Raw genomic sequence first — 11,964 nt, forward strand, 5'->3', positions numbered from 1 at the left:
ATATGACAGGCCACAAGGATTGGTTTGTCAAGCTTGATGAATCCACTAAAAGTAAGGTCAAGTTTGCAGACCATAGTGCTATTGATGCTGAAGGAGTTGGTGACATATCAATACAAAGAAAAGATGGCAAGCAATCCTTTATCAGCAGCAATATTCTGTATGTTCCCAAGATGAAGAGCAACCTGCTCAGTCTTGGTCAGCTACTTGAGAAAGATTATACAATGACCATGAAGGACAAGGTGTTGAGGGTGTATGATGTTCATAGGAAACTGATCTTGAAGGTTCCCCTATCTAGCAATAGAACCTTCAAGATTGGTATCCAAGTGAATGATCACAATTGTCTTTTAGCTAATGCAGTACAAGAAAATTGGACTTAGCATCAAAGATATGGTCACTTGAACTTCAAGAGTCTTGATAAATTGAGTAGAGGTGGTATGGTTGCTGGTTTGCCTTCAATTGTTACTCCTAGTGAACTATGTGATGACTGCCTCACAAGCAAGCAAGCTAGGAACACTTTCACCACACATATACCAACCAAGTCAACAAAACCTCTTGAGTTGGTATACTCAGATGTGTGGACCATTTGAGAAGAATTCATTGGGGGAAAACAGATATTTTGTGACCTTCATTGATGACTTTACAAGGAAGATTTGGGTATATCTCATTAGAAGGAAAAGTGAGGTGTTTGCAACATTCCTCAAATTCAAAGCTCAAGTAGAAAGGCAAGGGGAGCTGAAAATGAAATCCTTGAGATCTGATGGTGGTGGAGAGTATACTTCAGATGAATGGAAGGCCTTTTGTGACACAGAAGGACTCATACATGAAGTAGTGGCACCATACACTCCACAACATAATGGCACTGCAGAGAGGCTTAATAGAGCTATCCTAGACATGACTAGAAGCATGTTGAAAACAAAGAAATTGCCAAAGCAGTTTTGGGGGGAAGCAGTTTCAACCTCTGCATACATTCTCAATAGATGTCCCTCAAGTAGACTTGAAGGCATCACTCCTGAAGAGGCATGGTCAGGCAAGAAACCAAACATCAGTCACCTCAGAATTTTTGGTTCCTTATGCTACAAGCATATCCCAGATGCACAGAGAAAGAAGCTTGATGACAAGAGTGAGAGGCTCATCTTGATTGGTTATCACACTACAGGTGCATACAGGCTCTACAATCCATACACACAAAGAATAGTGTTCATTAGAGATGTGAAGGTGGATGAGACTCAGTGTTGGGATTGGGAAAATCAAATAGAAATTCAGAAGAAGAATGTGTCCATACACATTGTTGATCAGCCTGAACAACAACCAATCACTTCAGAAGATCAACCTGAGAGAAGATCAACTAGAATGAGGCAACCACCATCGAGATTAAATGACTATGAGATCTTCTCTGACTCAGGTATCACTGCAGAAGGGGAATTGGTCCATATGGCCTTATTAGCTGAGATGGAGCCAATAGATTTTCATGAAGCAGTGAAGACAGATCAGTGGCTTGCAGCTATGAAAGAAGAACTCAAGTCAATTGAGAAGAATCAAACTTGGCACCTAACCAATCTACCATCAAACAAAAGGGCAATTGCTGTGAGATGGGTCTACAAGGTCAAAATAAATCCTAAGGGTGAGGTTGTAAAATACAAAGCAAGACTTGTAGCAAAAGGTTTTTTGCAAAAACAAGGTCTTGACTATGGTGAAGTATTTGCTCCTGTTGCAAGGTTGGAGACAATCAGGTTGGTGGTTTCCCTAGCAAGCCTTCACAATTGGCATATACATCAAATAGATGTCAAATCTGCATTTCTGAATGGACCACTGGATGAGGCAGTCTATGTAACTCAGCCTCCTGGTTTTGAAATTGCAGGCAAGGAAAACCAAGTGTACAAACTACACAAGGCTCTCTATGGACTCAAACAAGCTCCAAGAGCTTGGAATAAGAGAATTGATGGTTTTCTATTGAATCTTGGTTTCCTTAAGTGCAAAGCTGAGTATGGTGTGTACATAAAGGGCTCAAACATGGATCATTTGCTTCTGGTTTGCTTATATGTGGATGACTTATTGGTGACTGGAAGTAAACTAGAAGAAATCTGTGCATTCAAAGCAAACATGAAGGCAGAATTTGAAATGAGTGACTTGGAAAATCAATCCTACTTCCTTGGGATAGAATTCACAAGGTCCAAAGATGGAATTCTTATGCATCAGAGGAAATACTCCAATGAGTATTGAAGAGATTCAATATGGAGCATTGTAATTTGGCATCCACACCTATGGAGACTAGCTCTGTGACTGCTGCATCAGAAGAAGGCACAAAAGGTACTGACAAAACACTCTATAGGCAGATAATTGGTTGTCTTAGATACATATGCAACACAAGGCCAGACATTGCATATTCTGTTGGAGTTGTTAGTAGACTCATGGAATCTCCAAGAAGATCAAACTTGCTAGATGCCAAGAGAATTCTCAGATATGTAAAGGGAACAATTAACCTTGGCATATTGCTTCCTACTAGATCCAGTCTGGACAACAGAAACCAGAATCAAATGCTTGGTTTCAGTGATGCAGACTGGTGTGGAGATAAGTGTGATAGAAAAAGCACGAGTGACTATGTGTTTATGCTTGGTAGTACACCAATCTCTTGGTCCTCTAAGAAACAAGATGTGGTAGCTCTATCATCTTGTGAAGCAGAGTATATTTCTGCTTGTATGGCTGCTTGTCAAGCATCATGGTTAAGCAAATTACTCTGTGAGTTGAAGCTGAAGGAAGAAGAAGACAGCATGGTGCTAATTGTTGACAATAAATCAGCTATTAAGTTGGCCAAAAATCCCATTGCTCATGGAAGAAGTAAACATATAGAAACTCGGTTTCACTTCATTAGAGATGAAGTTAGCAAAGGGAAGTTGAAGCTGGAATTTTGCAGAACTGAAGATCAAATGGCAGATGGCTTAACCAAGGCATTGAAGAAAGGAAAGTTTGAAGAACTTAGATACAAACTTGGTTTGAGAGAGTTGAAGGAAATCTGAATTAAGGGGCAGTGTTGAAAGTAATTCAGTTTTAAGAGTTTTTGTGAACTTACTAAAAATAGAAGGTTTAGTTAGTTTAGTTAGTTTACTGGTTTTTCTGTTTTACTATTTTTGGCTATGTGTATAAATAGCCTTGTAATTACTTGAGTAATACCACACTTCTATTCATTGAATCCTTTTTCTTCTGCACTACTTTTTCTCTCAACAAATTCATCTTCATTTCTTTCTACTTCTTCTTTCTCTGCAAACACAGAACAACAAGGTTCTGTTTCTTTCTTTGCCAATTCGGTTATGTTGTAACAATACTAACCGTCTCAAAAATTTTGATACCATACTCATCAGCCAAAGCTTGGCCTCTTGATGTTGGGACAGCCTATAATTAAATTTTAAAAGAAATCAGTTGAGATATAACTGTCAAACAAGAACAGATATCTGCTGCCACAAATGATATCTCATACATAGTCTCGTCCAATAAAAATTTATCATGTCAATTAAAAATCCACTTTAGATTTTAAGCCTTCATTATTAGTACTGTTTTTGCTTTATATCATTAGGCGGCGTGACAATATATGAGATAGGATTTGGGACAGCTGATTTTTCTTCTTCAAACACAATGAGCTTCTACACAAAAGTATCTATGATATTAATTACCCTTTTGTTGTCAACCAAGTCAGCTTTGTTCCCAACCAATATTTTGTTAACATTATCAGATGCATGCTGCTCAATGTTCCTGATCTAGTTCCTGATGTCTGCAGCAATATTAAGCTATAATCATGAATCTGCTATAGTCTTAGGAGAAAGAGAAGCTACAAAAAAGAGAGTGAGATAGTGCAATACTGTTAAAAGATAATTCATCTGTTACATAGTAGACAAGTAATATACCCATGGCTCCCCTGTAATAAGCTGCATGGAACAATGAAGAATAACAATCAATTAAAAACATTTACATAAACAATTAAAAAGAAAATCCATACAAGGATATTTTCATCCTTTCTTCAAGCATGGTTGAAGGCAAAGTCTGGTATGGTCTGACCTGTTTCCACTTTTATTTAAGAATAAGAGGCACCTATTACCAATCCAATCCTATGTGGAAACACAGACCAAATAAAGCAAATAGAAATGATTTGATCCCCTAGCTAATTTTTAATGACGCACAAAACAATGCTTCAGAGTTTCAAAGACATCGGTAAGATAATTCATCAAAAAAGACCACAAATAGGTACCACTTGCTATTGTTCGAAAACGTTCTTGACCAGCAGTATCCCATATTTGTAGTTTGATGCGTTTTCCATCAACCTCATAATTCTTAATCTTAAAGTCAATCCTGTAACAGTTAAATATGTGTTATGATTCTATCCAAAACCATGAAGCACATGCAAATATTTTTAATTTTTCAAACCTCTTATGCTACATTATTATAAAATTTATTGTGCCAAATTATATAATGCCTTCATAACAATACACAATTTTCTGAAATATTTACATAACTAATGAAAATGGCTTCTTAGGATATGCATACCCGATAGTGGTGATGAAAACTTGTAGTAAAAGAATTATCTGTAAAACGTAATAGTAGGCAACTCTTTCCTACCCCTGCATATTTAGATCAAAATGATTAGTTAATAAATTGAATTCTCAAGCTACTATAATACCAAGCAAAGTTTATATAACAATCCATTTATAAATGAATTTAATTCTTCCATTTAAAATATCTTAATAAGGTCTTTGACATCATTGACAGCCTTTCCTAAAACTTATGCACAACCCTGTCATATTTTAATGCTGGTGGCAAAATTGGAACACATGTTGATTAAACAAAGATACTCTCAATATTGTGTCTTAAATCATCCCTTCTAAAGGTTCTAAATTGTGGTTTTATAAAAGGCAAAAACCACAATACAATAGACATTTATGAAATTTTTTGACCGCAATTGTGTTTATGGAGTCCACAAACATCACAATATTCTAAATAATTTCCGAAACATTCGATTGATGTGAAGTCTCCAAAAACTGTAATATTATCGACACAATTACTTTTATATAAAGAAATTTAGAACTTAGCCTAACATTTATATAATCATCTTAGGACAACCTACCTCTCATCCTAAATCTTGGTTCAACTCAAAAAATCATAGGTAAAGGGAACATTCAAGTTACAACTAATGACATGTTTGGGTTATAGTTTAAAGTTACAAATTGACTAATACACATAATTTTTTATCACTTTCAACTCAAATTACTCTCTCAGAGTCAAAATCATGTTCATCTAATCATGATTCTGAAAACCATACAAACTAAACATAACCAAAACCTGCTCAAAGATTGAAAAGAGTTACAAAAAGAAGAAGGGTAAGAAAAGAAATGAAAGACAACTTGCCATTATCACCAATGAGAAGAAGCTTGATAAGGTAATCATAATCAGCACGATGTCTTGAAGGTGGAAGAGCCATTTCTCTATTATCTGAACTAACCCTTCAATGAGATTTTCCAAGAGTCACAACAAGTGTGTCTTAAAGCAAAACTGAAACAACTAATAAGTAAATAACATAATGCAACGTTCAGAGTTTGCAAATATAAAATAAAAATAATGAATGTGTGACAGACTGTGTTGTGCTGTATTGCGAACATTGGAAAACTTGGTTGGTGTCTGATATATAGCAGCAGTTACAAAGGATAGTTACATGGTATATGGTATTGGTCTCGACATGCAGTTCTATGTAGTTTGTCAGTTTTTACATTCTTATGACAAGATTTTTCGTTATGACGAATCTGGTACGTGGTATACGATATGCAGAATTCGGTATGTAGGATGTAGGTCAAACGAGTAACCCATTGTTTGTCCTCATTTTGTAGGATGTTTTTTGCTTGTATTCTTGTGGTGGATGGAATGTTTGTTGCCACCATGCAATAGCCAGCTGTTCCTTCTGTTGCCTTTATGTTTGGATTGGAAAAACAATAGGATACTAGCTAGTCGTTTTCGTTTGAACTTTAGGTCTCTATATATTCTCATATCTCATTGCTCATTTACACAGCTAATGGACATAGTTACTATATGCAACGAAAGAAACAACTGCTCCAGCTGTAATATGAATTTTATTATTTAAAACTTTGTTGGTTTCTTTGAAGAATTCTCCAACTTGACTTTGCCCTTACTTCAAAACATCCCCTTCTCATTTTTATATTACCTTTTTTATGTCTTTAACCAGGTTTGTCAGAGACATGTAAGACTTTTTTGGTCTTCAATTTTGGTTGTGGAGTGGCTTGACATTGAAGATTTTAACGTGATTCGAAGTAAAATCAGTCTTAGAGTGTCTAATTTATGTTGAATTGGGTTGAGGACTATCTTAGGGTATGTGACTCAAGTTAATATTTGAGGACAAATATGCTAGAGAGATTATGGTATAGAAGGCAAATGAAAGATGATATTTGTTATATCTATGGTCCCGCCTATATACACTGAATATAATGAGTTTACCTTGCTGTAAAGAAAAGTTAGATAACATCATGGTCAACGTTATGCTCTTATCCTTTCAATCAATTAGTCTTGTAGGCCCATGTATGGGACTATGATAATTATGAGATACTTTTAGAAGTGTCTTCCCTTGAAAGTTACTATGTCGATCTAATTTTGACCTTGTTGGGCCTCGATGAACGGTTCTATCTTGGACCTTTTGGGTTGAAAATACATATGGACAACCTAGGAAAAGGAGAACGGTTCTAAGTCAAAAACCTCCAAATGTGACTTAGGATCATAATAAAATGAGAGAATTGCATATAGATTCCTACATAAGGTCTTCTGGGCGAAAATTATGAAAAATTAAATGAACACCCTCAAGGGGAAGTATTACTACTACACATTATCGATCATCCAAACTGTGGCAACTTGCAAACAATAAACCACCTGAATGAAGACAAGATATCAAAATAGGCATACTTGGGCCATTTTTGTTGCTAAAACAATACCAACGTTTTGGCAAGAATTCCTCAACCAGCCTACACCGGGGCAGTATGACCGAGTTTAGTCACTATCGTCAAGATTATACTAAGGTAATTTTGTTGACCACCTTAAGAGAAAGGCATCTTCAGCTAACTAGGGCAAACTTTGATGGGTGAAAAGTTATGGTACCAATCAACAACATGCATCAAAGGTCGCTTCAGTCGAGTCTACAAAAGTTTATGAGTTTCATCCAAAAAAATAAATCATGAACAATACATTAGAAATATTAGTGCATCGGTCTCACCTCTCATTCCATTACATTCAAAAAGCATATAATTTATATCATACAACAAATACTCTCATAATAGCATCAAACATTGCATATTCACATTAATCAAACAATGCATATACATGACATAATAGCATCAAACAATGCATATACATTAAAAATAATAGCATCAAACAAAGCATATATATGACATACAAACAATGGATATGCAAGAGACATACATACATTAAATCATATCAATATTCAAGTCGATACATACTCACTTTAATCATAAAAACAACAACATTAAATTCATACATACACAAGCATTCAAACCACGACACCCTTAAACCCTATTTTCTTATGATAAATATCAACCACCTCTCATGCATCATAAACATCATTACACATACTCATGTTAATCAAATGCATAGTCAAATTCATACATTAATCATTATAGTACAAACATCAACATGAACTTCATGCACACATATCCCAATCAATCATACTATTATATCATTCACCCAAACCGATTCAAATTGTGCCTTCGAGGACCCCGTGCTTGACGAACTCGAAGTTAATCTTTCCACGCTCTGTGCCTGACCTTTTAAAAATTGAGGGCCCCGTGCTTGACGACCTCAAATTGTGCCTTCGATGACCCCGTGATTGACGACTTCAAAGTCAATCTCTTCAGGCTACATGCCCGACCTTTTAAAACTTGAGGGCCCCATGCTTGACGACCTCAAATTGTGTGTTCGGGGACCCCGTGCTTGACGACCTCGAAGTCCATCTCTCTAGGCTCCGTGCCTGACCTTTTAAATTTTGAGGGCCCCGTGCTTGACGACCTTAAATTGTGCCTTCGAGGACCCCGTGCTTGACGACCTCGAAGTCAATCCTTCCAGGCTCTATGCCTGACCTTTTAAAAATTTGAGGGCCCCGTGCTTGACGACCTCAAATTGTGCCTTCGAGGATCCCGTGCTTATTAGCAAGAATCAAGTCCTAAAAAATGTTTACTATGATAAAATTCATTAATTTGCATGTATGAGAAAATATATTTTGCGATCCTACCAAGATAAAACTTTTTTAAGGTTTTAATGAAAGTTGAACCCAAATCTAGTTTTTTAGAGTAAAAAAAAGTTATTTTAAACTTCTCGAGAATTGTCCGGTCATGTTCTAAATAACACTTTTCTAAGTGTCCAAAAAAAAAAAACAAAACAATACTCAAATGCAAGTTAATGATTATCAAAATTCAAATAATAACAAAATCTTTTTTGGTTTGATTATTTGAATTTGAAAATCTTGCTTTCAATGTATGGGTGTAAAAGCTGATTGAGTATGCATTAAAAAGATTGCACTAAAGAGCGATTGAATCACATTTTAATTACTAGTTATGGTCTTAAGACAATTGAAGATTAACAAAGTGTGTATCAAATTCAGCTATGTGCAAAAATTAGCATTAAGTGGTGATGGAAATCAACTCCTAATTGGGAATTATTAAGAAAAAAAATCAAATTTGCATGGATCCTATGTATGAATTAATGGGTGGCCATCTTCTTCCATATTTTTTGCACATGTCTTGGCTATAAAAAGAGAAGGTCACACTCTTAAAAAAGGGGGAAGGATACACATTTGAGAAAAAATCCAGAAATGTCCAGACCATTTTTTACACAATCCCAAAAATATATCTCATAAACAAGAAATACATATCATCCACTACAACCTCAAAATCTACATCCATAACAATCCCAAAATCTCCCACACACAATCACCCATCAACTCACTCATCAATTTCTCATTCATTTTTCACTCAACCACAAATCCATAAAATTTCATCCATCATCTATTCTCAATAATCCTTAACCATTTTCTCAATAAAAAATACACCCATCAATCATTTTCTCCCATAAACATCATATTTCACGCACAATAATAAAAAAAATCATCCTCAACCAAAAAACAATAATCCAAGATCTCCCATACACAAAAATGAGAAAAAAAGCATAAAGAAACTTAGGAGAAATTATAATTGCATTAGCATACATTGTAGAGAAGCTTCAATTACATGTCAAAGTCATGTCTCTGAGTTTTTTTTGCATACAAACTTCCTACGTTCCTGCTCGACATTGGTTAGCCTTTTTTGCACCAGTTTTCCTGAGAGTTTCAACATTCCATTGTTGTTGGAATCAGTATGAGAGGTATGTCATTTTCATCAAAATCTTGTCAGACGCAATAATAAAAATAAATTGTTTTCTTTGATAAAAATATGGTAACAATATACTTAATAAATCATGCATTATAGTAAGGGTACTGTTCAAAGGAGCGGTTAGGATGCTAATACCTTCCTTAGTCTACAAGCGACTCCCGAACATGGATATCAAAGTCCAAGGCCCAATGCGATTGGGCCAAAAGATTTTTGTGCATTTTTGACTGGAAAAAAAATGTTGTGGCGACTCTAATAAAATCGTGCAGCCGAAAATCGGGGCACGACAATATTAATCTATAACTAATATGTTTTTTATTGAATATTTCAGGAAAATGTACATTTCACCCATGTAGCACCCAAAAGACTAAGCCATCTTTGGGGGATGTGAGCTCAAAGCCATCTACTAGGGATGTGAGCTCCAAGAAGACTACCAACTACTGTACTCAGCTGTTGGAGTATATATAGCAGTTGGGAGATGATATAATAATTATATCAATTCCTAAGGCAGTCTTCAGGGATAATATTGATAAATACGTTGACATCAATTATTGTACAGGTGCACTGTTGCATGTATATATGAGGTAAATTATGTTTTATTAACTTCTCACTTTTGCATGATAGTGTGTTATAATTAACTAACATTTGTGTTATATTTATTAGGTACTTGTATGAAAATTTTATTTCGGTAAATAAGAAAAAGGTGATGTTCATATCCCCACACCTTACCACTTTGGTGTCGAGTGACAAAAATAAGATTGTGGAATAGAGAAAATGAATTATAGATAATCTCATCCTTCAAAAAGAAGATGCATATTTATTTCTTGCATCTTTTAATACCGGGTGAACATTTTTTAATTGTCTTTTATATTTCTTTCTTTAGTATGTTTGTTGTGCTTAACATTTCCTAACCTTATACATATGTTTTGTTAGGCAACATTGAGTTTTGGTTGTCATCAATCAGGTCAATGAAGAAATATACTACTTTGACTTATTGACACATGTTGATATGAACAAGTACTCCGCTATGAAAGATTTCTTTTCTAGGTAAATAGACTACTCATTTAAACTTTTAGTTACATTTTCATTTTCCTAGCTGTTTAGTAATTAAGTACATTTTCTATTGTTTAGTGCGATGAGAGTTTACAGAAGCTATAATCGTGGTAGAAACAAATTACCAAATCACAAAATCAAGTGGACTCATATAAACGTATTAGCACAAATCATCTCAAACAATTGTATGTAATGTATTTATATTTCAACTAAGGTTATACTTATATGTTTACTTCATTTTAATTATAGACCCCTTGCCAAACAAATCAGGTAGATTGCGACTATTATGTGCTGAAATTCACGAAGGAGATCATTCAGGAATGACCAACTAATGAAATCAAGATTGTTGGCAAATCATATACAGATGACCAAGTCAACCCCATTAGAGAACAATGATCAAACTTTGTACTTAGTTTTGTTGACAAATCATAGCTAAATGTATAGTAGATTAGTTTTTCACAAATTGTAGCTTAGGGAATTCAATTAATATTCAATGTAATATATATGATTTGGTCTATGTAATATATGTTTATGTAAACATTATAGTGTAATTAATGTTCAATATATAAATTCAGTTGAAATTCAGTTGTGTTCATATAGTTGTCATTTGGTGTTTCTATATGTATTCATTTTGTTGTAATGTTCTATTTCTGTATGCATTCAGATTATTTTTTGCTGTGTGCGTAACTGTGTAGAATTAGGAAAAATGGTCTTTGATAGCGCTTTTTTATGGATGCGCTGATGTTATACCTATACAACAACGCTTTTTTAACAATGCGTTGTTGATGACGTTGAATTCAACAATGCATTCACAAAAATGCGCGGTTGATTACATTGAATTCAACAACGCATTCACAAAAAAACGTTGTTGAATACTTATCTCTCATTTATTCTCTTTTAGTTATACAACATCACATTCGGTAAGAAACGTTGTCGATATGATCAACAAAACTATTTCCTATGCACTTAATCGCTTAACACATTGCTTAATCGATTAATTGGTTGAATGTTATTTATTGCCATTGTTAATTGTTCTATATATTTAATTAATTATCATTAGTCGAATGTCATAATGTTATTACTAATTTGAATTTTAAAAAATGAATTAGTAAAAAATTATTATATCTTCCACACTGTTTCCTTAAGATTGTGTTGTGGAACACTTACCTTATTTATATTTGAATGAGGAGTTTTTCCATAACCTTTCCTGAAGTTTGCATTGTTGATCAGGTATCATTGATGGCACCATCTTCACTATCCACTGTTGATTATGTATAATTGAGAGCGCCATATTCATTATACGTTGTTGAAGATACTATCAGACCCTAAAAAATTAAAATGTTCCCACATTCTCACACATTCATCAGCAATCTCAACACTCATTTACTCAGCAGCGAAACTCATTTATTCTCAAAATCGACCTCAACAATCATTCAACCTCATCATCATTCACTCATCCAACATCGATTTCGAAAATCCTTCACTCATTTAA

General features: G+C 34.7%; 1 pseudogene; it reads right to left on the minus strand.

Annotated features, from left to right (window-relative positions):
* Window positions 1–5,661, minus strand: part of LOC109334915 — a 7,832-nt pseudogene extending 2,171 nt beyond the window's left edge.

Source organism: Lupinus angustifolius, chromosome LG19 (assembly GCF_001865875.1).
Source record: "Lupinus angustifolius cultivar Tanjil chromosome LG19, LupAngTanjil_v1.0, whole genome shotgun sequence".
Classification (NCBI taxonomy): Eukaryota; Viridiplantae; Streptophyta; class Magnoliopsida; order Fabales; family Fabaceae; genus Lupinus; species Lupinus angustifolius.